This window comes from Equus quagga, chromosome 4, assembly GCF_021613505.1.
Source record: "Equus quagga isolate Etosha38 chromosome 4, UCLA_HA_Equagga_1.0, whole genome shotgun sequence".
Lineage (NCBI taxonomy): Eukaryota > Metazoa > Chordata > Mammalia > Perissodactyla > Equidae > Equus > Equus quagga.
This window is the reverse complement of record NC_060270.1, coordinates 123797520-123823181: the sequence shown is the minus strand read 5'-3', so window position 1 is coordinate 123823181 and position 25662 is coordinate 123797520. Positions and strand designations below refer to the sequence as shown.

At 41.6% G+C, this 25662-nt stretch overlaps 1 long non-coding RNA gene and 1 pseudogene across 1 annotated transcript; both read left to right on the top strand.

The window, feature by feature from the left end:
* The first annotated feature begins 2669 nt into the window (after positions 1-2669).
* On the top strand, positions 2670-6474 carry LOC124238527 (60S ribosomal protein L31-like; annotated as a pseudogene).
* Positions 6475-7621: 1147 nt separating this feature from the next.
* On the top strand, positions 7622-20453 carry LOC124238528 (uncharacterized). Its single transcript, XR_006888321.1, has 3 exons — positions 7622-7731; positions 8624-8704; positions 20323-20453. It is a non-coding gene; the product is annotated as an uncharacterized LOC124238528 (long non-coding RNA).
* Positions 20454-25662: the final 5209 nt, after the last annotated feature.

Below are 25662 nucleotides of genomic sequence, written 5' to 3'. Positions count from 1 at the left end.
TAGAATCTATGACCAAACCTTTCACTTGAGCTGCTCCCTCACTAATCCCAGCATTAGTTAGCATGCCCTGAGAAACAACTTAAGAAGCCCACACATGCCCCTGACCCTGGGTGGCCCCATGAGCAGGTTGAAAGGTTGCCAACATGAAGGGTTGGCTCGAAGAGGTACAACAAGACCGTTAAGGGGTGGGCGGCAAAATTGTTGTGCAAATATTTAACTGTGGGTTCTCTCCTCAGCGTGCCCTTTCAGAGAACTTCAGCCTGGCGGAGGGCAAAGTGGAAAGTGGTTCCTGGGCAACAGAAGTCTCCCGGGACGAGGAGGAAGTAGACCGATCTGTGTTGCATACAAAGTAGCCACCTAAAAATGTTTTTGTTCTAAATAATGGTATTTTGCTCTTCCAGCCACGAGAGGCTTATGCACATTTTCTTAAAACTTAGCCCACAGTACAGCAGTGCAGTCAGTGTACAATACAATAACAAAACAGTAACTAAGCTAATATATATTAAGCACTCACTATGTGTTTTATATGCATTAGACCTTTAAATCTTTGTAGCAACCCGAAGTACTATCGCTACTCCGCCTTTCAAGATGAAGAAACTGAAGCTTAGAGAAGAATGATTTGCCCATAGTCACACAGATAATTGGTAGTGAAGCCAGGAGGTGAATCCAAACAAATCAAGCGAGAGGTGAAACCCTGAGTCACAGCTTAGCCACCTTGCAGTGTTCGACCATGCCCGGGGCGCCACTGGGCTGTGCTGCCTCTTCTAGCTTTTGAAGGCGATAACAGGATCCTGAAGGAGCCTAATTTCAAGTATTAACGATAGTGAATGCATTAACAGTAGCTTTCTCCAAACGGAACCAACGGTTAAAGAGGTTATTTGAAGTTTTTTATGGGTGGATCACAGTAAGAATTTTATTCCCTTTTCTATTTTCTTTCAGTCTTTCTGATTATAAGAAAAGTCAAGTCTCAGATTGGCGCTGACTTGTATCCTTCCCCACTCACATTTGCTCATCTTCCTTTTTAACAAAGAAGGGCAGCCTTGGACTGTAAATCTTTAGCAGACAACAGCTTCTACTGAGAATTTACTAACATTACTTTGTCTTCATTTCTAAGGTTACCTTCTATTTACGGCAAATGATTTTGTTTTGTGTTCTTTTGTTTTGTTTTCCATTTATGGCAGGGATATATATCCTCTTAAAATAAAATTTAAATACTTTTTTTTTTTAAGGAAGATTAGCTCTGAGCTAACATCTGCTGTCAATCCTCCTCTTTTTGCTGAGGAAGACTGGCCATGAGCTCACATCCATGCCCATCTTCCTCTACTTTCTATGTGGGACGCCTGCCACAGCATGGCTTGCCAAGCGGTACCATGTCCGCACCCAGGATCCCAACCGGTGAACCCCGGGCCACCGAAGCAGAACGTGGAAACTTAACCGCTGAGTCACCGGCCACCCTGTAAATACCTTTGTTTTTAAAAAGTACATAGTAGAGTTGATATGCAGATATGTCAAAAAGCCATTTGTACTTTAATGGCGGAAGTCTAGAATACTTTAAACAAAACAAAAAGAAAAAAAGAGACTCTGCAGTCTTATTTCCTCTAGCTGCATGAAAATGTTTGAATTAAGGAAGAAATCAAAAGTCCAACCCTAAGGAAAATGGAATGTTAACTGCTTTTGAATTCCCCTAGGCTCGAGATTCGAGGGTTCTAGACTGTGGAAAAATTCTTCCTCAGTCCCTGCTATGAGGCTGTATTGCATTGTAGAAAGAGCTATTGACTCACTTTCAGAGGCTGCAGGCTGGATCCAAGCTCTGCCACTAACTGACCTAGGCAGGTCCTAATACCGTCCTTGAATTCAGTTTCTCCATCAAGAAATAAAGGATCAAATTAAATGGTTTCTTCTAGCGTTTTCGTCTGTGACTCAGCGCTCAATGTATCTCCAACGGTCTACGCATATATTTGCCTTTCTTCCAAAGCTCTTCTCTGGGTGAAGCTTTGCGTAGGTCTGTACAAGTAACTCATGTGTTTTGAGAGAATATAAGCAATGTTAATGCTGTATTTTGTAAAGCTTCTGTTTTTGTTATCGAAAGTTACCAATCTTGAAGGCTCATTTGGGGGTGGGGGTGGGGGACTCTTGCAGGTCAGCGGCCAGTTACAACCTGACATTGTTCCGGGAGAAAATGAGGCTTTCACTTCCTTTACACCGTTCAAAGAAACAAGCCCAAATGCCAAGAATGCCTGTGGCCTTTCCCAGACATTGCACTCTCCCCTGTGTTTGTTTATTTTTAGATTGGGCACAAAGTTCAATTAATTACCGCCGGTCACCGGAACAGAATGTAATTACCGCCTCAAAGGATGACCAAGCTGCCTTCTCTTGAGAGACTAACCGCGGAGAGACACTTCAGAGCTGCCTACCTGCGCCATCGGCCCCGCACTGCTGCCCAGCGGCTCCTGGGGTCAACGGAGGGCCCAGTTTGCGTCAGTGCCCTTAAATCTTCCACGTTCTCATTGCCTGACAAAAACTGAAATCAGATTACACACTGAAAGCACAAGACCAGTCCTTGTTCGCTGCATAAGATCATTTAAACCCCTAAGTGCATGATTCAAATTTTAATAAACACCTTTTCGAAGGTTCTAGCATGTTTGGAGGAGAGGAGACACAAGCTGCCCTGTAATCAGGCTCTAGTTAGGAAGAGGAATCAACCCCTTTGGTTTCATTACAGCTTCCTCTCTGGCACCAACCACACAATTCTCACATTCTCTTTTTCTTTGTGTTCACTAACATTTGGAGCACTTTATGCATGAGATGGCTTTCATGAGACATAATGAAAAGTGTGGACAGAACAGTAGACGCCCTTAACCGCATGAGATCCTGGGAATGCAGAGAGAAATATCTGCGGAATAACGCTAATCTACGAGAAGGACAAAATAATGAATTTTTCATTAAAAATAACCTCTATAGGTCTTTGCGCTGGAGACTATATTACTCGAAAACAACGCTGTATTTGTTAAATGTCCAATACAACAAACCTCATAAGAAAAGTTTGATACAGCATCTCTAGCTCCGTGACCTAGATAGGGCACAGAGCAACAGCGCTTCCGTAATTTGGTTATTGCCAGCTCTCTAGAGCAATCTCAGTTGCCATCGTTACTCAGTTTGCAGTAATCATCTGTAAATTGCCTGCTTGTCAGGATTGGTGGAATAGTTAGGGAGGAGAGGATAAGAGCTAACCAGAGCAGAAGCTGAATTTTCCAAAACAGCAAAATACCCTCCAACGCGCATAAATATCACCTCCGGGCTCAGTGATCCATCCCCACCCAAGATCTCGCCGGACTGCTACTCCAAGCCGCCAAAGAGCCACATACGGCCAAGGACAACGAGTTCCGAGCTTAAAGGAAAATAGGTGAGTGTGTCATTCACTGTTAAAGCCGTAGATGGATCTGTTCACTCAGTGGTTTATAAAAACCTTCATGTTGACCTTGCCAATCTCAGAACTTTTTTTGCTGTAACTTGTTAATTCCTATAGGAAAGCAAGCGTTTAGTTTTATCCCCAGCCGCTGCGTGTGATTTTCAGCAATATGCTCACCCTGAGGAGATTTTGCCAAGTCAGAAGAGTGAGGTTCTCCCGTGGAATTCATTAGCTTAGATTTTGATCTGTGGGGAGCTAGTGTGGCTCGATGTTTCAAACATAGTGGGGGACAGATAAAGCTGAGTTTTGAGCTCCAGTTCCATCACTTTTTAGCTGAGTGACCTCAAGCAAGTTACTGAACCTCTCGATGACTGTATTTTTCTTTTCCAGGTATTATATCTGGTTCTTTTCAAATCCACCTGTTCTTTTTTCATTGTAATTTTCTTTCTTATGTTTCTCTTCCTTCTTTCATGTGTTTACCTATTTTCAAAATACTTATTTCATATTATTCTGTTTTCTCAAGTTCAGGGAAGTGCTAATGTCCCCAGTTACAGTATCTGCCAACTCTCGCTCATGACGCATTATTTTCTTATGTATCTTAGAATTGCTTGTGCCGTGGGGACTTCCTGTGTCTCTGTTTATGGAAGTCTCCTCATAATGCTCTTTCTTTTGTTTCTACGAGGCATCACTGAACATCACTGGTCCAGACCAAATTGTCCAGGCAGAAGGAAGTTTCCTTGAACTCTTCTTGGGGCTCATAGGCAGAAAGAGTCTAGTTCTCCTTTCACAAAGGGTGAGGACCTTTATGGGTCTTGGTTCCTTAGAGGTCTCAGTTTCAATTCTCTACTGGTGTCTTGTTTCTGTCGAATGTTAAGATCCAAATCTCTAGTCTTTAAGGCCTATTTTAAACTTACAACCACCTCAGTGCAGACATGATGTCAGCTCACTTTACCACACTGTTTTAGTTCCCTCTTAATGTCTGGTGGTTTCCATTCTCTTTTGCTAGCTCACCTAGGTATTTAAAATATAATTTATTTTGCCTAACAGTTCTAGGTATTGGTTGGGAGGGCTCTCTGTTAGTTTCGCCCTCCATGCTACCAGAACTGTTTTCTGGCCTCTCAAAGCCTGGATATCTGCATATGTGAAATAGGGATTCTGATGGCATGTACCCCATATTGTTTCAGTAAAGATTTAATAAGGATTAAAGTGCTCAGGAACGTGCCAGTACATGGTTAACTGCATAACAAATGTAAGCTTTGATTGGCTGAATGCTATTGCTGGTATTGTCAGGATTCACCTGGGATTGATCTCTGACATGACTGTTGACCCTTCATGAGATCCACAGTTTGACAGGTCAGCTGCGAGTCACCACATTAACTTAGTGATTCTCTCTCCACTAGATGCAACAGCAGCTTTGGTTGTCATGGCGACTCCTAGCAAACTAGAGAGACCCCGGCGGTTGGGATTTATCAGGATACCTCTCTTCTGTAAAGATGGCAAATTGAGAGTAAGGAAAGCTAATCGTAAGGGGAGGAGGGAATTAGTGAAAAGCTGGCAAGATTGGTGGTAAACTAGGACATGTTTTCAGTTTCCAGGATAAAGGGCCAAATATCAGAAGCTAAATTTGGATCCTGCAAATTCAGTCTAGTGAAGGCCAGTGATCCAATGTCTAAAATCAAAGTAGAGTCATATTTTAGGGGCACGAGAAGAAACTTCCAAATATAGAGCATTAATCATGACCAAATAGGACACATAGCCAAAATATTCCAGGAATTTCATCTGGAAACAAGGCAAATCAGAGTGTGAAAAGAGGTCAGCCCCTGGAAAGTAGTTTTAATCAACCAGGACAAGTGGAATATGGATCTGGAATTAAGAGGCCTGGGAGTATGGAAACTTCAGGTACCTGAGACACCAAGCAAAACTCATCCAAATTAGTAAAAGATACCAACCGGAGTTCTCAGGGAGAGTACCTGATGGTATATCTGGAATGGCCCAGGTTGGACACAGCAGTGAGCTGGCACTGGCACCCAGGCCATAGGAAATGCAACAGAGATACAGTATCTAAAGGAGAAGTAGACATCCAGGCAGACAGTGCAGCTGAGGTGTCATTCAGAAGAAAGCTGGCAAATAGACACAATTTAGGCAGCAAGCAGAAGTCTGGGATCCGGAATGCCAGAGCAGAGGGTTTGAATTCACACACAGGACGTAGATCATGGAAGGATACGCTGAGCTGCTGTTGGAATACAGTGGGGTTGCTTTTTATAGGTCACCCAAGTTCTCTTCTCTTAGGAGTGGAGAGGGGCACCTCTAAGGGCACTGAGTTTATTCAGACGCAATTTAACTTTCTTCATGAAATAACCTTGTGTAATGAAACTGGAAACATGAAAACTGGCTCTTGGAAGGAAGTGACGTATAATAATCATATTCGAATGTGAAATACTTTGAAAAGTGTGGATTAGAATGGCAAATAAATAAAAGAAGTTGTAAATGTCTGAAAATTGGGCCCTGTGTGGTAAAATCATGGTGCACCTATGCAGTGAAATGATACTGGCATTAACAGTGATAATCACAAAGAGTTTTCAGTAACTGGAGAATGCTTTGGGGCGAGGCAGCTTACCTCTCCTGTAATACCTCGTGCTCTTCCTTCCCAGCCTGGGTGCAGCAGACTGGCTTGGGCAAAGGAGGGTGGCGAGAAGAAGGGCCATTCTGCCATCAAGGAGCTGGTGACCAAAGAATCGCCATCACCATGCACAAGGGCATCCATGGAGTGGGCTCCGAGAAGCGCGCCCTTCGGGCACTCTGAGAAATCCAGAAATTTGCCCTGAAGGAGATGAGAACTCCAGCTGTGCGCTTTGACACCAGGCTGGACAAAGCTGTCTGGGCCAAAGGAATAAGGACTGTCCTCTACTGTATCACGTGCAGTTGTCCAGACAACATAATGAGGATGAAGATTCGGCAAACAAGCTCTACGCATTGGTTACCTGTGTACCTGTCACCACTGTCAAAAATCTACAGTCAGTGTGGATGGGAACTGAGAGCTGATTGTCAAGTGAAGTTATAAAACTGAAAAAAAAAAAGTTTTCACTATGTTAAGTGAATAAAAGAGATTCTTCACAGAATTATAGATTTGATCAGTTTAAATTGTGTGCAGCTGCTAGTACTAAAGAACTAAAATAGCAGTGCTTAAACTGGAGACAAGTTGGCGTTTCTCTCACAGAAAATAAGTCCAGACCTGGCCAGGCAGTTCCGCAGCATCAGACGCCCTGTCTCTTTCTATCTGTCATCTTCAAAGTTGGCTAAAATAGTTGCCAATGCCCTAGCCCTTGTGTCCACATTCCAGGCAGGAAGCAGAAGGAAAGAAGAGCAAAAAAGTTGCATTGTAACGGCATGTCCCCTTTTGAAGGGGGGTTCCCAGAAGTCTCAATGTTTTAGTTAGAATTAAGTTGGGCAGAAAGTAACTGATGCTCAAAACAACAGTGGCTTAAATACAATCACAGTTTCTTCCCTTAAGGAGCTAGGCAGCCGAGGCGGATTCGGCAACTCTGCTGCAAACACTCTCAGGCACGCAGGCTCCCTCTTTCTCGTTGGGTCTCTTAGCGGCTTCCATTCCAAGATCACCTCATGATCAAAATAGCTGCTCGAGCTCCAGCCGCCGTGTGATCTTGTGATTTGTAATAAGAAATACATGTTTGGTTTTCATCCAGGGTTCTGGCACACAGCTCTTAAAACCCTTGGAATTTCCAAAGTGGCCAAAGTGATAAAGGTGTCTTTTGTTATTCCGTGACAAGCACCTTTCAACCATACCAGAGTTTATGTTAATGAGGTGACTTTGGGAAAGGATGGGGCTGGTTGCTGTGGGAACCAACCAGGATTAGGTGCTGGGAGAGCGGCACACCCGGAGAAGGCTTGGAAACTCTGTGCCCCTTCCCACATACCTTGCCCTATGCATCTATTCCATCTGGCTGTTCCTCACTTACATCCTTTTATAATAAACTAGTAATTAGTAACTACGCTGTTTTCCTGAGTTCCGTCAGCCACTCTAGCAAATTAATTGAACCTGAGGAAGGGGACCCTCTGATTTATAGCTGTCTGTCAGAAACACAGGTGACAACTTGGATTTGAGACTGGCATCTGAAGTGGGGGTGGGGGACAGTCTTATGAGACTGAAGCCTTAACCTGTGGGATCTGATGCTGTCTCCAGGTAGATAGTGTCAGAATTGAGTTAAATTTGAGGACACTCAGCTGGCGTCGCAGAATTGCTTGGTGTGTAGAAAACCCACACATCTGGTGTCAGAAGTCTTGTGAAGTGGAGTGTTCTGAGGGTAAGTAAAATATTGAGAGTAGAGAGACATAGTAAGAGCAATAGTTGGCCGGCCAGGTGGTGTAGTGGTTAAGTTCACGTGCTCTGCTTCAGCGGCCCGGGGTTTGTGGGTTCAGATCCCTGCCGCAGCCAAGACACCACCCACCAAGCCATGCTGTGGCAGTGTGCCACATGCAAAAAAAAAATAGAGGAAGATTAGCAACAGATGTTAGCTCAGGGCCAATCTTCCTTACCAAAAAAAAAAAGAAGGAGCGAGTGATAGGAGTATGTTTTTTCCTTTACATACTGTATTTATAATCTAGCCAGAAGAAAAGAGAAAGAGATATGGAAGAAAAAGATCCAAAGAGCCTATGTTAGCTGCCTTTTCACTAAGTTTTCTGGAGCTCCATACGACCTTTCTGTTTATATCTCATTTGCCAGAACTTAGTCATATGGGCACACCTAACTCCAAGAGAGGTCACGAAATATAGCACTTTTAGCTAGGTACCTTAATAAATCAAATAAGCTTCTAATACTAAGGAAGAAGGGACCAGCAGATACTGGCTAGGCAGCTGGCAGTCTCTGCCACATCTATACTGTGTGATCACAACTATATGATTTTAAAACAGAACAAGCCCTAGGGAACGAGACAAAGACATAAAGACGTGCACATGTTGACTGGGACCTAGGGTTGGAAAAAGACCCAGAGCTTGGGAAAGGGTAAGGAAGGGCAGACTGAGGCACTAAGGTGGGTGGGTGTGGGAGAGTGTGAGCATTCAGTGCAGAGGACACAGAAGCCTTGAGAAGTTGAGAATAAGAAAGAAAATCATGAAGGGGAGTATCTCAACTGAAACAATGTGGGGACTGAGGGCCTGAACAAATGCATATCTTTTTTTCCTTTCTCTCTTGCCTAGCTTCCCTCGCTGGCCACTTCTGCCATCGGAGGCTCTCATGATGTGACCGTTCGTCTTTATTTTGAAACACTCATCTCAATTGTAAGTTAACTCTTATTTCTGTAACATATAGATTGATAGAGTAAGCTCCATTAAGGTAGGCACACTGACTTTTTTTGCCAATGATTGTATCCCCATGCCTGGCATAGTGCCTGGCATATAATAAATAAGCAATAAACATTTCATGAATTAATGAAATGAATATGTAGAGGACACACTGTAGGAAAAGCGAGCTATACAACACATAACAGGACAAGGTTTCTGGAATGGTGCCTTTCAAAGATAAAAATACATGAATTTGTGAGGCATCGTGTCTTTCCAGAATAGTCATTGCTATGAACAACTGCAAATTGGAAGACATCAGTTTCCTTGTATTTATACACTATGATTCTGTTCTTTTCCACCCAAGACAGATCTTATATATATTCTTTTACTTCATTTCTACTTAATTGAATCATCTGGTCTCTGCCTGACTCTGGGCCCCTTCTCCCTACTCCTGCCCAGTCCTGTGATGTATATAAGTTGTCATTAGCTGACTGGAGTCCAAAAGAACATTGCCAAGATTCACAGGAGGAAGTATTATTCCTTCCCATCTTATGATACTCCTACTTAATGGTTGTGTGACCTTGGGAAATTTATTGAACTGATCTATGCCTCAATTCCTGATCTGTAAAGGGGGAAAGGATTATATGAGGTAATCTATGTAAAACTCTTAGCAGTGACTGTCTCCTGATGTGCATTTGACACATGTTAACAATTGTTACTTGCACAAAGAACAGAACGCTGGGACGTAATGCTCACATTTTCCATGGATAGGCAAGACCCTTCCTCAATGATGGCCCCACAAGAGAACTGCTGAGAGGAAGGCCTGCCCCAAAGATGGCTGTGAGAGAGGAAGAGAGGGTGGAGGCAGGGGGAGTTTTTTCAAGGTCCCCCAGCCAGTAAGTGGCAGTACCATGAGGGTAACAGAGTCCCGCCCATACTGGCTCTTGGGATATTTCCAGGATCAAGTGGGTGACAAAGAAAAGCTGGCTTGAGAATTTTTTCACAGAGGGAGCAACAACCCTGCCTGCAGCCATGTGAGTCATGGGTTCTGGAGAAGAAACAGCACTGACTCAATGGATTGGAGACAAAGGGAGTTTCCTTAAGGACTAGCTCCTGAATTAGCCACTCTTTCCCTAAGATAACATGTACCACACTTGCAAGTCGTGTTAGGCCGAAACAAAATATAAAAAACTCTCAAACATAAACTAGCTTAAGAAAGGAATTTACTGGCTCACAAAACTGAAAAATTTAGGGGCGGGAAGCTCTTGACTTCTGTCTATCTTTTAACTTGACTCTAATCTCCATATGAGGATTCATGTGTGACATGCTCATGCTTCATTCTAAGTCTCCTTTTGGTGACAAGTGAGCTGCAGTAGCCCCGGCCTCACAACCTTTCTGGTTAAAGTCTACCAGGAAAGAAAGTCTGCCACCTTGATGGGTCCAACAGAAGTCTGGAGTCTCGTTAGGACGATTGACTTGCTTGAGAATCAGTAACAGAAACCGTATAAAATGATGCTCTGGCCAAGTCTAGCTCACGTACCACCATTCAGAGCTGAAAGTGGATTAGCCGCACAGGAACCACATGGACTAAGAGTGAGGAGGGGTCGATCCCCAAACAGACGTTGTGGGCTGTTACCAGAAGTAGGGTAAATAGATGTTGGGCAGTCAGAAAAAAATGTTTATCACACTTCCCATTATTTTATCTTGCCATGTGTTGTAGGCACTGTTCAATTGTTACTCTATTGTATACAGTGGGAATCTTGAGAAAACATACCCTTGCTTTGGCATTATGTGTGAAATTCTCTTAGGGGTAGAGGGTACCAGTAATTTTTTCACACTCCAGTTCAGATCATCTTAGGAGTGCCGGGCCCCTTCATTTGGCATATAATTCAGGCTGTTTTAGTATATATGTGTCTGTCCTGTCTCCCTGTTATACTGCAATCTGATGGAAGGCAGGGGTCTATCCAGGTACACTACATAATGTTCATATTAACAAATGATTTTGTTCAATGATTCATTCACTTAAGGGCTCTGTTTCCAGTCAGATCTGACACAGTCAGAAGCATTTGAGCTTCCACTGGCTTCAAAACAGGAATTATAATTCTTTTTGGCAAGTGTGAAATCATCATAACTCGTGTTCTTCGGAAACACATTTTGAACAACATCCTGCTGACTGGAAAGATGTATATAGTCCCTCAACAGAACAATTGCTCATTCAACACTCACATTTTAAATGGAAAAAAAATTTCAAGTAATTAATTTTGATCAGCTAACGGTCTGTTTTTAACAGATAGGCCCATCCAATTATTCTTTTGAACAGAGACAGTTTTTCAGAGCAAGACAGTGAATTTTTTTCCCTTTCAGTTGTAACTAAGTTATAAATGCATCAACTTAAAGGTTGAGAAGTATCCACTTAAATCTGACGTGCTGAACCTGAGCTCTGATCCTGGGGCTGGGGGCGTACGTGTGTGTTTGAGAGACAGAGAGATAGAAACAGGGAGACAGAGACAGGGAGACAGAGACTGATGGAAATTGATCAACTGTCCGGGAAACATGGAGTTAAGGATGATATGAGAAAGTGCCCATAAGCAAAATCAGAGTCCGACCAAGATATGAATCTAAGCGGAATATAAGCAGAGAGACTGAATCCAAGCAAAAGGAAATACGAAGTAAGATTAATAATAACAACAATAATAATATCAATATGGCACTTACTATGAGGTAGGGACTATCTAAGTGCTTTACACAGGAATGTGTATTCTCCTCTAGTCTCGACTACAGGTTTAGAGAGGGTAGGGACTGTGTGATTTTATGTAGGGATCTTGCTTAATAAATATTGTTGAATACTGATGACACTTTGCCAAAACAAAACAAGTGGGATAAGACATGGAGGGTCAGGGGCAGATACAAGATACTCCCTGAGCAGCTAAGTGAAATTGCTGACTCTTCCTACGGGGTGTCCACGGCCTGAGTTGTAGCTGAGGAGGCCTGTTCAAGTGTGTTAAGGCATATCAGACTCTACCCAGATTTTGTCCATGTTCCAGAGATCATTTAAACCTTGCTTTTCAGTAAAGCAGCCGTTAAAAGACAACCGAATGACTGTGGCACTGTACAAATCGGTCCGTAGGTGGTTCTCTTCACCTCATCCTGCTTCTCCTCTTTGCCCCCTACTCATGCATCCCAGGGTATTCTGGGGCTTCTAAAGTGGACGCGATCACATCTCCGCTTGCAGTAACGCTGGCAGAGTTTGTCATCTGGTGTTAGGCTTGTGGGGAGGTATCTTTCTGGAGTTTCGTACTGGTAGCAGCATAGGAGGCAACTGTCCTCAATAACTGAGTGCTGTAAAGACCTACTCCTTTTCATAATGCATTGCTCTCGATTAGTGCTAACTCAGCGTGTCCCAAGAGACAATCAGTTTAGTCTGCCAGGCCTGTGTTTAATCAGCAAGGAACTTTTCATTCCCATGCTAATGCCTTCATGCCACACAGCCTCTACCATGTTTTCTTAGCTAAGCAAAGAGTCTTAGTAAACTGACCTTTTTAAAGAAAAAACCAACACATTCTCGGGTTGGGGAACGGAAGTGAGGGAGAGGGGAGGTGTCTCTAGGCAAGAGACTTTATCAGTTAAATATCCATTTTACAGTGGAAAAACAAATCAGTGAAACACAGAACAACTGGAGGATGCTCTTTGCTGTTTGCAGAGGGCCGTCTCGGTTCTGGGAGGCAGTCTGGGCTTTCTAGTGATGCAACCATGGAATGGTTTGATCACACAATGACAGGCGTTCTTCGTTTGCAGGCTACCAAACCAATAACAACCTATCTGTGACAAAGAGAAAGCTTGAGTTATTGACATTTCTGGGGGTGGGGAAGTGGAGTGTGGGTTGGGGAGGTTTAGCACAGCAATATGAAAAAGGCCATTAATATTTTTCAGTTTATATATAGTTGGGTTCCAGCGGGAGACTTTTTAAGTTCCAGCTCTACTGCTTACTGGTTGTGTGAACTTGGACAAATTTTTAAATCTCTCTGTATCCCAGTTTCTTTATCTGTAAAGTGGAGACAATATTAGTACGTGCTTTCTAGAGTTATTGAGATGATAACCCGGTTACTGCAATGAAAAAGATTGGAACAATGCCCTGACTTATTGTAAAACTCAGTATATATTGCCACCAGTGCTATCATTACTATTCATGTACATCTCCAAATTCCTCTATATTAAATCACTTTTTTTCTATTCCTTGTTCCCAGAATCTGGTTGGGTTTAGTTGAAGACAGACTGTCCTTTTGAATTTTATCATTTTCATTAAAGCTAATCCTCATGTTTTCATATGGAGGGACTTCGGCTGGACTAATGCCTCAGGTCTCTGCCCTGTTCCTCACTTCTCTCCCTGGAGGGTTTGGGAAAAGGACCTGGGCTCTGTGTTCAATGGATCCGTCACTGTGCCAACCAGGTACATTCTGGTCTGGCTCTCCACAAATTAGTGAGGCCTGACCCTGTGGGGAAGACTTGATCTTGTCTAACTCTTCCATGACAGGGTAGATGATAAGCCCACTATTTTAGAGGCATAAAATCAGGCCACTTGGTCATATTTTCCAATCTAGTGTTTATCAGTAATGCAGTAATGTTTCTCCACCAATATGACTTTGATGTCTTTTTCTCAGTTGGTTTTGACTCAGAGGGAGAATAATATTTTATTTACTGGGTCTCTAAATTCTCCACACCTACTGTGTGTAAGGTTCTGGGAGGTTCCTGCAAGTGATACATTGATGACTAAGATACCTTCTCTTGCTTAGGGAGCTTGAAATCTAGTACTAAAGGAATGACAACTTTTCATAAATAACTATAACTCAAGCTAAACAATTAAAATAAGAAAATCAAATTTAATAGGAAATTCAAAGGAGGAAGAAATCACTTCCATCTGGAGGCATCAAGAAAAAACTCATGGAAGAGATAGTATTTAATGTGGCTATTTCTTTGACAGATTGAACCGCAGTGGAGAGGGCATTTTAAGCAAACAGCAGTGTCATGAAGGCAGGAAAAAATGAGTACATATGCCAAGAAAGGGAGGGTGACAAGGTGATAATTGTGGAGAAACAAGAAGTAACTCCTTCTGGCTGAAATTTAGAGTGTATCAGTGAGGAAGTAGAGGAAGAAAAGGCTGGACATGCTTGGGCCATGGAGTGGAAACTCATGGAAAGTTTTTGAACAGGGCACTAACTTTAGAGTTGCCTTTGTCGGGGAGGGAAAAATTTTCTTCTGCCTTTATAGGTTCTTCTGGCTGGTCTAAGAATTAAATTGACATGAGACAAATTAACCAGAGAAAATCAAGTTTAATTGTGTATGTGCGGGAACCCCACATGCATGAGAGGTTCAGAGACAAAAAAGTAAAATGTGTTATTTATGCCATCATGAGCCAAAGAATGGGATAGGGGCCTGAGGCTTCAGAGGGGAGGAGGATAATTTATAGGATGATAAGAAGAGCAGATGTTCAGTAATTAGATGTTTACCCTGCCTTATAGGTAGGTCAAAAAAGTTTATTTCTGGTCATAACTCTTATTATGGGCAAGACCTCCAATTTAAATTCTTTAAGGGAGAGGTAAAAGTTTCTGTTGAGCCCAAAGGGTCTCTACTGCCTTTAGCTCAAAATATTCTACGTGCCAAAGTGGCACAGCTTGGGGCACAGCCTGTTTTGAACTCCTTCACATTTAATGAAGATTAATCAGGCAATGATACACAAGGCAGATTCAGTTCAACTTGGGGAATGGCAGTAATTGGGGTGAAGCCGAGATTCAGTTGCCTATTTGTTTGATTCTAAGCCTTGGTTTATCAGAATAAAGCATATAAAAAAAAACTTGTTTTAGAGGGATAGCACAATGAGCTCAGACCTGCATATTGCATTTGTGATGCCACTGGGACATTCAAGTGAATAACGCTAGTCGCTTCTGACTCCATTCTTTCCTTCAGTTGGTAGGGAAACAGACTTTACCTCTCCATAGCAGAAACTGCAAAGAATTTGTTGCCACTTTTAATCTACTACATCAATTCCGCAATTTATTAGCTCTGTAACCAAGGGCTTTTTACTTAACCTTTCTCAGCCTTAGTTTCCTAATATGTTAAAGGAAAACCTAGGTCATAGAATTCTGAAAGTTAAGTAAGAGAACATATGTACCTACCATGCGCAGGTCCTGGCGTGTGGCAGGTGCTAAGAAATGGTAGCTATCACCATCATCATCATCCTTACGGAGTCAAGTTCAAACACTGGCTTTGTCATTTACTACCTGTGTGATTATTTAACCTCTTTAAACCTTGGTTTGCTCATCTTAGAAATGGGGATAATAAAAATAATTACAACACATATGGTTGTTGCAAAGATTTAGAAGATGATCTGTGCATAGAACTTCTTAAGAGAATAGTACTGGTAGTTCCCAACCAGACTTGTTGTGAAGATTTAACAAGATTTAATAAGTTCTTGAATGTATTCAGCATGATAACTGGCATACAGTCAAGACTCTAAATATTAGCTATTATTACTATAATTACTATTGCTACTACTTCAATTGCATTAGGTAGGTATTTGATTGTCCCCTCTCCATTAATTGTGGGTTCTTTAAGGAATCTACTCAATATCTATCTTCCTTAGAAAATTAGGTAGGTAGGTAGATGGATATTTTAAAATGTACACTAAAGACATCTAGAGGGCAGTTTGTTCTCTGTTAGGAACTTGTGGGTGTTTGGGCTTAAGGTACGGATTTCAGAATAATATGTGTAGAGACAATACTTGAGAACTCTGAGAAGTATAGGGAGAAAAGAGGGCTGATGAACCTTACTAGGTGTTTGCTTATAGCAGATGGGAGAGAGAAGAGAAGCCAGGAAAAGATGCATAAGGAAAGACTAGTGATCCAGAAGTAGAAGGATACTCATCACAGTTCTAAGGAAGGAGAAAATTACAGGAGGGAGGGGGATGTTCAACATTGCTAAATAGTACGGAAAGACGAGAAAAATTGTAGGCTTTGCCAATTATGGGGTAATTTGGTAATTGGTGACCGAAAGAGAACAGTTTTAGAAAGAGAATCAAGGGTAGAATCCAGATTCTGAGGAACTGAGGAGTGAGTGGGTAGTAGGAAGAATGGAATGGAAGCTGTGATATTAATCTACTTTTTAATTTTCCAAAGAAGAAGAGAATAAAAGGGCAGTAACTCATGCAGTAGTAAGGTCGAGGGAAAGATCTTTATAAGGAGGGAGAATATTTGTAGGAACTCAAACAGGGAAAGCAAATGAAGACACTCTCAAGAGAGGTCCTTGGTGGATAAGAACCTAGAGGAAACAGGAGGAATGGGAATAGAGGCTGGGTTGAGCTTTCTAAAGGCAGAGACACACATCTTTTTTGGAGATGAGAGTAAAGTGAAGGAGTGGGGTGACTAAACTTACCAGGAGAGATTGAGATAGAGCAAGTGGAATTGCAGGAGCTCTCCATTGGATGTCTTGGGTCTTACTGGTAAACCAGAAAGGGACTACTATATTCTGACAGATCGCCAGGAAGGGGTGGGAACTGAAGGACAAGGGGGGCAATATGGAAGAGCTGCTGTTGAGAGTCTACTGTAGCTGAATATAATAATTTCTGGGCAGTAATGAGAGCTTAGCTGAAATTAGACTCATTAAATTGCTATGGACCCAATCTACTGACTTACCCTAGAAACTTCAACGGCCAGGGAGTAAGAGCAGAGAAAGCGTATTTTGTGTTATATTAAGCTTGATAACGCTGAGGCAGGAGTGAGAGAAGGTAAAAATGGCAAAGGATGATGTGTGGTGGTTAATGGTATATTACTGACATGACTTGGTACCTTACTGACATAACAAATGAACCCAGAAAAGAGAGGATAAACTGAAGAAAAGAGAGAGTTCAAGACACAAACAGATACCACTAGGATTAAAAACAAGTTAAGTGATCATGAAGAAATGGAAAGACTTGAAGTTGAGGTTAGAATGTCGATTTTCAGGGGTCAGCATCTTAGAAGTGGAGCCACATCAAGGGAGATGAAGTCGATGGAGGCTTTGTCGTGGGGTAGCCTAGCAGCGTGGAGCTCTGCTTCAGGAAGTCCAGAAAGCAGGGAGGAAAGTCTGTGTAGGAGTAGGATCCAGTGGGTCAGTCAGAGTACCCTGGCTCCAATCCCCAGCTCTCCAGTTGGGTGACCCTGTGCAAGTTACTAAACCTTTCCACATCTGTTTTCCCATTGGTAAAATGGAGGTCATATTAGTTCCCAACTTTTAGATTTGTTGTGAGGAATAAATGGGATAATATATGTAAAGTGTCTCACATTTGACAAACAGCAAGGGCTCAAAGTATAGTTTTTATTAATATCTAGTATTAACTTTCATTATTTTCATGAATCATACCTCAATGTGTATCCTTGGGAGGATGACAGGGCTTAAGATGGAGAGGAAGACAGTAGATGGAGTACTAAAGTCAATGAAAGAAGATCAAGTTTTAGAGGTTAGTGGATGATTAGGTAAGCACTGTTAGAAAGTCTAACTAAAAATGCCTTACAAGAGACATTGACTACCTCAAAACAAGAAATCCCCAGATAGAACTGCTCCAAAGTTTAGTGCCATTGACTTATTGATACCCTGAAAGACCCAGATTCTTTCTTTGCTTGTTGGCTTGTCCTCGTAGGCTATTTCCCATCATGGCCCCAACAACATGGCTACAGTTTCAGGGATCCTTAGGCCCTGAGTTTGAGGGATCCTTAGTGGATCTCTCTAGAATGTGAGGGGGCTAGCACCTACTGATTTCAGTTTGGGGATTAAGATATAGAAATACCATTTAATAGTTTGCGATACAAATGGTGCAGTGAGCGACCCTGTAGATATCTCATTGTGCATACATGAAGTATTTTCTCGCATGAATAGGGAGATGTAAAATTGCTTCCACAGAGGGTACATTTCAGATGTAGAATCTTACAAATGGCATTAGCACTTTACACTCTCATTAGCGGTATATAAAAAATAAAGATTTTCCTACTTTCTATCCAAATTTTGATAAAAATCAAACTTTTCAATATTTGCTAATCTGAGAGATGAAAAATATATCTCATTGTTCTTTCAATGTGCATTTTCCTCGTTACAAATGAAGTTAACCATCTTTTCAAATGTTTGTGGATCATTTGCATTTAATTTTCTATGAGTTTCTTGTTCATAGCTTTTCCTTGCTTTTCTGCTGGCTTATTTATGTTTCCTCAATCTGTAGAAATTCTTCGTGTAGTCTGGATACTAATTCTTTCATTGCTATCTATGTCTATCCTTTATCTTTCACCTTTGTTGAAGCTGTCTATTATAGGAAACAATTTTTCATTTGCACAGAACTTTTTGTGCTCTTGCGTTCTTAGGCTATTTTGCTGGTAGTAACTAGTTATTTGATCTCTAGGGTCAACCTTGCCCAAGGTCAATTACAGGAAGCACTCCACATGGTATTATTTAAAGGATAAGGAGAGAAAAGCTCAGCTGCTCAAATATATTTCAACCAATGAGTCTGATGCCATGAGTGAAATTCCCCACGAGTCACTCCTAAGGGACTTTCTGGGAGCTTGGATTTTAACTAGGTGAAGGATGTTATTATCCTGTTGAGACAGGATATTAGCCTATGAACACATTAACAACGATTATGTTCTCTAAATAAATGTATTTGCCATTCATTTTTATTGGAGGGAATGAAATGTACTGGTAAAGTAGAGAATGTCTGAAACAGCGCATGACGCATTTTTTTGCAGATCATTGATGGAGAGCTTTGGGGAGCAAGGAGGCAGCTTCAGGGTGAATTTTCTCTGTCAGGAGGGAAGAAAGGAGAAAGTTGAAAAATGGGATTCTCTCAAAACAAACGTTGTTTTCTCCCCCGAGCTTGTAGTTCTTTTCGTCCTCTAATACTTGGGTTACGTACTAGGTCAATATCAAAATGTGATAGTTTTCCACTGAAATTAGATGCTACTTTGATTATTCCCTTATTAAATCATTCTACAGCTGTGATTCAATAGATCCTTTCAAACTTTCCTCACAAAAAAGTCTTTTGATAGAAAGAGTCATTTGAGATTGAAAATGAGGGGATTAAGAAAGTGGCATAAAATGCTTGTCTTTTGCCATGTGTTAAGTTTCGAGAATTTATTCTATCCTTTTAGTGGTTTGTAGTCTCTGAGAGAAAAATATTTAAAGAAAGCAGATGTTGGTGAGTCACATTTAAGCTCCTCTAGCTTAAAACATGTTTTTTCTTTGTTTGTGAAGCTGTCGTCTGGAAGGTGGTTGGCTAAGGTCCTTGACTAAAACCCTAACTAGTGAATTTCCCTTTGTTGTCAGTGCTGAAGAAGATGGACTAATAATCTCTAAAAACACTCCCAGCTATTGTGTTCTGCACTTTTTTATGAGCTTTACGCCGTTTTTGCTTTTGCCCCAGTTATGTAGCCCCACATATAGCCTCTGGCCCCTTTTCTTCTCTGGCTACTTCTTTAAATCACTGTCTTTAGTAACAGTGAAGGAGTTAGGAAAGAGAAAGCTTTCAAAAGTGTAAGAATGGGAGCAATATTCATTCATTGTTTAATAAATATTTACGGATTGCATACCATGTGTTAGACTGACTACAGGTAGACAGACTAACCAAATAATCACAAGCATGATTACAACTGAAGGTAAGTGCTGTGAAGTTTCCCTATAATGAAGGACTAAAGACCTGACTGAGGTGTCAGAAAGAGCTTCTCTCAGGAAGCACCAACACTGTGAGCTGAGATCAGAAGGAGATAGAGGGATCACAAAGTGAAAGAGTGGCTGGGTTGACTGTGGTAAGAGCGTTTGAGGCAGAACAGCATTCACAGGGGTCCTGCAGCAGGAGGGAGCACAGTGTGTTCAGGAAACGTGGAGGCAAGGGGACGCATCCCCAAGGTAGATAGGAGAGAACAGGACTTGGTAACGACTTGGATAACTGGACACAGTTCTTCCTCAGATTCCTCGCTACTCTTTTCCCCCCTAGTAGATAACAAACACTTCAGCTGGGCATTGTTTTAAGCACTTTACACACATTGACAATAACCCAAGAAGTATACAGTAGAATATAAGAACTCATGATCCTACTTGAAAATCTCTGCTTTGCCTTTTTCTGCCCCTCATATACTGAACTGTTCTTCAGATGGCAGACAGTTTTTGTAGGGACAAGCCCAGGGTTGTTTGAGAAAAGAAAAGAAAAAAAAAGGATGGGAGTATCAAATGTCTTTTGGTCATGCTGAGTCCTGAGGCACTGGACTTAGGACGAAGACTACAGAAATCTCCCATCTATTCATGTGTTCTTTATTTAATTGTGATGGATAATATTTACTGAGTGCATATTGTGTCAAGTACTGTTCTGTACTTTTTACATATAAGCTTATTTAATCTTCACACCTAACCCTGTTATGATGCCCACTTTGCAAATGGGAAAACCAAGAGAAATCTCCAAGGATGCACAGCTAATAGTAGTGAAGGGAGGTGGGAGCTGATCGAGGCAGTCTGTCTTCAGAGGCCACACTGGACATCACTTGCTTATTTGTATGGCTGCCAAATGCCTTGCTGCCCCCTAAACGATTCTCTTCTTCCTTCTCTAACAGACTCCCTCCAATACGTCAGGAAAGGAGGACCCTCACGACAAACACGACATAGTCATTGAATTAACAGGAAAATGGGGAAACTCTGGTGGAACTTTATAGGAACAACATCTACTAAAACCGGCTTTTCTTCAACAAGTGAGAATATGGAAGTAATTTTGTGGCTAATGAACACAGAATACTTGAGATACGCAGCAAGCTGCCATGTAACTCTAGATTCCTGAAATTGGCGGTATGAAAACAGCTCTAAGGCTGCTTTTGAGCAGGGATTATAGTCAATCCTACACCACTAAAGTAATTACAGCAGAAAAAAGAGACCATTTTCAACAAAGTTGCAGAATTTCTCTGATTTGCATTAAGTATTTGTCATTTTCTTGGCTTGTGTTTCTCCTTTCATCACTGCACTGTATGTGAGATCATGTGTTTCAAGGCTGGCTCATTCTCATTTAGGTTCAAATCAAATTCTACACTGTTCTTTTGGATGCAGGGGTTTCCCTGAAGTTAAACGGAGTTTCCTCCACTTTTGTTGAGATCTAAAGAAGCGGGATTTCAGTTCCTCACTCATCACTCATCACTTGAATCACTCCGGTGTGTCTACCCTCAGCTTTCTTGCTACTTTCTCCCTCCATCGTACTCTGTTAGCAGATAATAAAGCCCTTCTATCATATTTTCTATGTGTCAACCATGTTCTAAGCACTGTACACCTACTGCCTCAATGACACTCTATGAGGATATGGCAGAATATACGGGCCCAGATGCAGGTAGTTGGGAGACAGGGCAGTGGAAGCACATAAAAGATGTCTTCTCAATCCTTCTGGTCTCTGTAAATGAGAAATAGGCCATACTCATTTTAAAGATGAGGAACCCGAAGCACAGAGAGAGAGCAAGCAGTTTGTTCAAGACCACCTAGCTGCAAAGTGGCAGAACTATGATTTGAATCCGAGCAGTCTGACTCCAGAGTCTGTACTCTTAGCCGTCAACACTACTGCAGAATTCCTCCCTGGTTAAATTCAACTCTGTATGTCCCCTGCCTGTACTTGGGAAGCTGAATAGAGCTGAAGAAAAACGACCATGCGGGCTGTTCTCCCTCCACATTCATGCCTGGGCATAGCCTCAAAAGCCACTCTACTTTTGAATTCTGTTCATTTGTTGATTATTTCACACCTTTTCTCTCTTTAAACCTTTGCTGCCACTTCTCCAGTCTTCATTGCTGACGACTTGTTTCCCATTTCATGGAGAAAATGGAAACAATCAGAAGAGAGCATCCACCTGCTTCCACCGCCCTTCTACTGACCTACTTGTATGGGGCCCCATGTACTCTGCCTGCCCTTTACCATGGATGAAAGCCTATGTTCCTGTCTAAATTCAGTAGCTTCTTGTTCTGCACTGGATCCCACTCCCCTACCTTCTCCAGGATTTCTCTCTTTCAAATGTATCCCCTCTCCTGTATCATCAGTTTTCCTACCCCTACTGAATCATTCCCATCAGTATACAGATGTACTGTAATATCGCCTCTTAAAAACAAAAACAGACTTCTGGTTTCTGGTCTGGCATGTGAGGAGCTTGGCAATTGTCATTCTGTCCTAACAACAAGTAAAAAGCTGAACAAATTGAAAAATCAACAACTTTTCATGGATCCATCAGAGAAGTGAGGTTACGGGCAAACCCCAAAATTGGAGAGCTAGGCAAATATAGAGAAGAATAACTTATTGGAGGAGAAACCTACATGAGGAGCAGTACGGGCCTAGGAAAACCTGAACTGTAATTGCCAAATTGCTGGAGGCTCAGTGTGGACAAGTCTGAGACTTTAAAACCCCAGGGGGACCCAGTCCCTGGGAGGCCCCCACAGTTTTGTGAGTTTTACTTCCAGGAGCCCTACCTGGTTCTCACGGTGAATATCAGAGAAAAATCCGCTTGTGCTTCTAGCAGGGGGAGAAGAAAAGGAACCATTTTGAAATATGCAAAAGCATTCTCTTCTTCACAAGGCCTGCCCATAAAGGAAACTTTTTCACCAGAGCCTAAACTATTGGGATTTTATCAGAGCCTAACCAACGTGGGGGAAGGGAAATAACCAACCTCAGTCCCTCTGGCCTTCCACTGGGGGAAGGGAAGCACCAAGTCCAGCCCTCTCTAGCCGACCTGTCCCACATAAGGGGGGCAAAAAGTGAGAAGCGCTTGTGAAGTTCAGAGGCACAGGCTGTCTAAAAGACCAACACCTAATGAGAGGACCATAGAATGTTTTCCCTCCTCCCGCACCTCACCACCACGTTACTAAAGGCCTGCAATTCATTCTATCCAGTATATCATGCCTGGCTGTCAAGAAAAAATTAAAAAGCATACTAGAAGGCAAAAAATCAGTTTGAAGAGTCAACAAGCATCAGAAGTAGACTCAGATATTGCAGGGATATTGGAATGATCACACCAGGAATTTATAACAACTGTGATTAATATGCTAAGGTCTCTAATGGATAAAGTAGACAGCATGCAAAATCACTATTTTGTAATGTAAGCAGAGAGGTGGAAAATTCTAAGAAAGGACAAAAGATAAATACTAGAGTTCAAAAAATGCTGTAACAGAAATGAAGAATGCCTTCAGTGGGCTTATTGGTAGACTGGACACAGCTGTGAAAAGAATCTTTGAGCTTGAGGAGGTCTTAACAGAAACCTTTGAAATTGCAAAGCAAACAGAAAAAAGACTGAAAAAACCTAAACAAATCCAGAACAGAATATCTAAGAAAGGTGGGACAACAACAAAACATATAACATACACGTATTAGGAATACCTGAAGGAGAAGAAAGAGAAATGAAAGAGAGGACATCACTACAGATCCCATGGACATTTAAAGGATAATTATATACTTCACAAAAATTAACTCAAAATGGATCATAGACCAAAATGTAAAATGCAAAATTATAAAACTCCTAGAAGATAACATAGGGGAAAATCTAGATGACCTTGGTATGGCGATGACTTTTTAGATACAACATCAAATCCATGAAAGAAAGAACTGATAAAGTGGATTTCATTAAAACTAAGGACTTCTGCTCTGTGAAAGACAATGTCAAGAGAATGAGAAGACATGCCTCAGAGTGGGAGAAAATATTTGCAGAAGACATATCTGATACAGGACCATTTTACAAAACATACAAAGAACTCTTAAAACTCAACAATAAGAAAATGAACAACAGCATTAAAAAATGAGCCGAAGACCTGAACAGACACCCTATCAAAGAAAATATGTAGATGGAAAATAAGCATATGAAAAGATATTTGACAGTATGTGTCATTAGGGAATTGGAAATTAAAATAACAATGAGATACCACCACACACTCAATAGACTGGCAAAAATCCAAAACACTAACACTGAATGCTGGTGAGGATGCAGCAATAGGAACTATCATTGCTGGTGGGAATGCAAAATGGTACAGTCACTTTGGAAGATAGTTTGGCAATTTCTTATAAACTTAAACATATAAGATTCAGCAATTGCACTTCTTGGTACTTACTGAAATGAGTTGAAAATTTATGTCCACACAAAAAATTGTACATGAAGATGCTTATAGCAGCTTTACTCATAATTGCCAAAATGTGGAAGTAATAAAGATGTCCTTAAATAAACTGTGGTACATCCAGTCAATGGAATATTATTCAGTGCTAAAAAGAAATGAGTTATCAAGCCATGAAAAGACATAGAGGAACCTTAAATGTATGTTACTAGTGACAGAAGCCAGTCTGAAAAGGTTACATACTGTATCATTCCAACTGTATGACATTCTAGAAAAGGCAAAAGTATGGAGATAATTAAAAGATCAGTTGTTGTGGGGGTGGGGTGGAGGTGGGGATATGAATAGGCACAGCACAGAGGATTTTTAAGGCAGTGAAATTACTCTGTATGATACTATAATTGTGGATACCTGTCATTATACATTTGTCAAAACCCATAGAATGTACACCACCAAGAGTGAATCATAATGTAAACTTGGACTTTGGGTGATAATGATATGTCAATCTAGTTTCATTGATTGTAACAAATGTGCTACTCTGGTGCGGGAGCTATATATGTGTGTGTGTGCTCAGGAGGTATATGGGAAATCTCTGTGCCTTCTGATTCATTTGCTGTGAACTAAAAGTCTCTAAAAAATTGTCAATTTAAAAAACAAAACAAAAACAAAACAAAGAACCTCCTTAGACCTCACATTCCTTTCCAGCTGCCACCTCATTTCTTTGCTCCCTTTTAGAGAAAAATTCCCCAAAAGAATCGCCTGTGCTCACTAGCTGTCTCGATTTCCCCTCTTCCCATCTCTCTTTAATCCGTTCCCACCAGGCTTTTGTCCTCACTGTTCCACTGAAATACGGCCAATTCTCAGTCCTCATCTTGAAATAGGGAAAGCTTTTGACACAGTGATCATTTTATCTTTCTTTTTTTCCTTCTTCTTCTTCTTCTCAAAACCCCCCAGTACACAGTTGTATATTGCAGATGTAGGTCCTTCCACTTCTACTGTGTGGGACACCACTTCAACATGGCTTGATGAGCGGTGCTAAGTCCGCACCCAGGCTCTGAACCGGCCAAACCGCAGGCCGCCCAAGTGGAGCGCGTGAACATAACCACTCGGCCCCGGGACTGGCCCCCGTTTTATGTTTCTTGATAACCCTTCCTTCATTTGGTTCCTGGGACCCCCATTTTTAATGTTCTCCCCTGAGCCACTCTTTCTTAATCTCTTGGCTGGTCTCCCCTCACGTCCCTAGATGCTAATCACTGGAGTGTACTAAGCTCAGTCTTTGGTCTTCTTTTCTGTACCTACACTCACTCACTTGGTGATCTCATCCAGACTCAAGGTTTTGAGTACTATTGATAACTCAGGATGCGTCAATTCAAAATACCCAGTTTATGAGGTTGTGGTGAGGATTAAATGAGTTAATATATATAAGGAACTTCAAACTGTGTCTGGAACAGTCAGTACTTTAGATAATCAGCTGTAAACCTGCAAGCTAACAGGCACCATAAACATCACATGTTCAAAACCAAATTTCCAACTTTTCTCCCTCAGGTTCCCCCTCTTGCAGGCTTTCCTAACATCCTTAACTCTTTGCTTCTTATCATATTCCCCATCTAGTCTATGAGAAAACCCTGGTGGTTCTACCTTCAAAATACATTCAGAATCCAAATCTTCCCACTATCGCGTCACTATATCCTTGTCCGAGGTACAGTAGTGTTCCACCTGACCTTCTGCAAATTTACTGATAAGTCTCCCTGCTTTCTCTTATTTCCCTTTGGTCTCGTTTAACACAGCAACCAGAGTGATGCTTTTAAAATGTAAGGCAGATCGTGTCACTCCTTTGT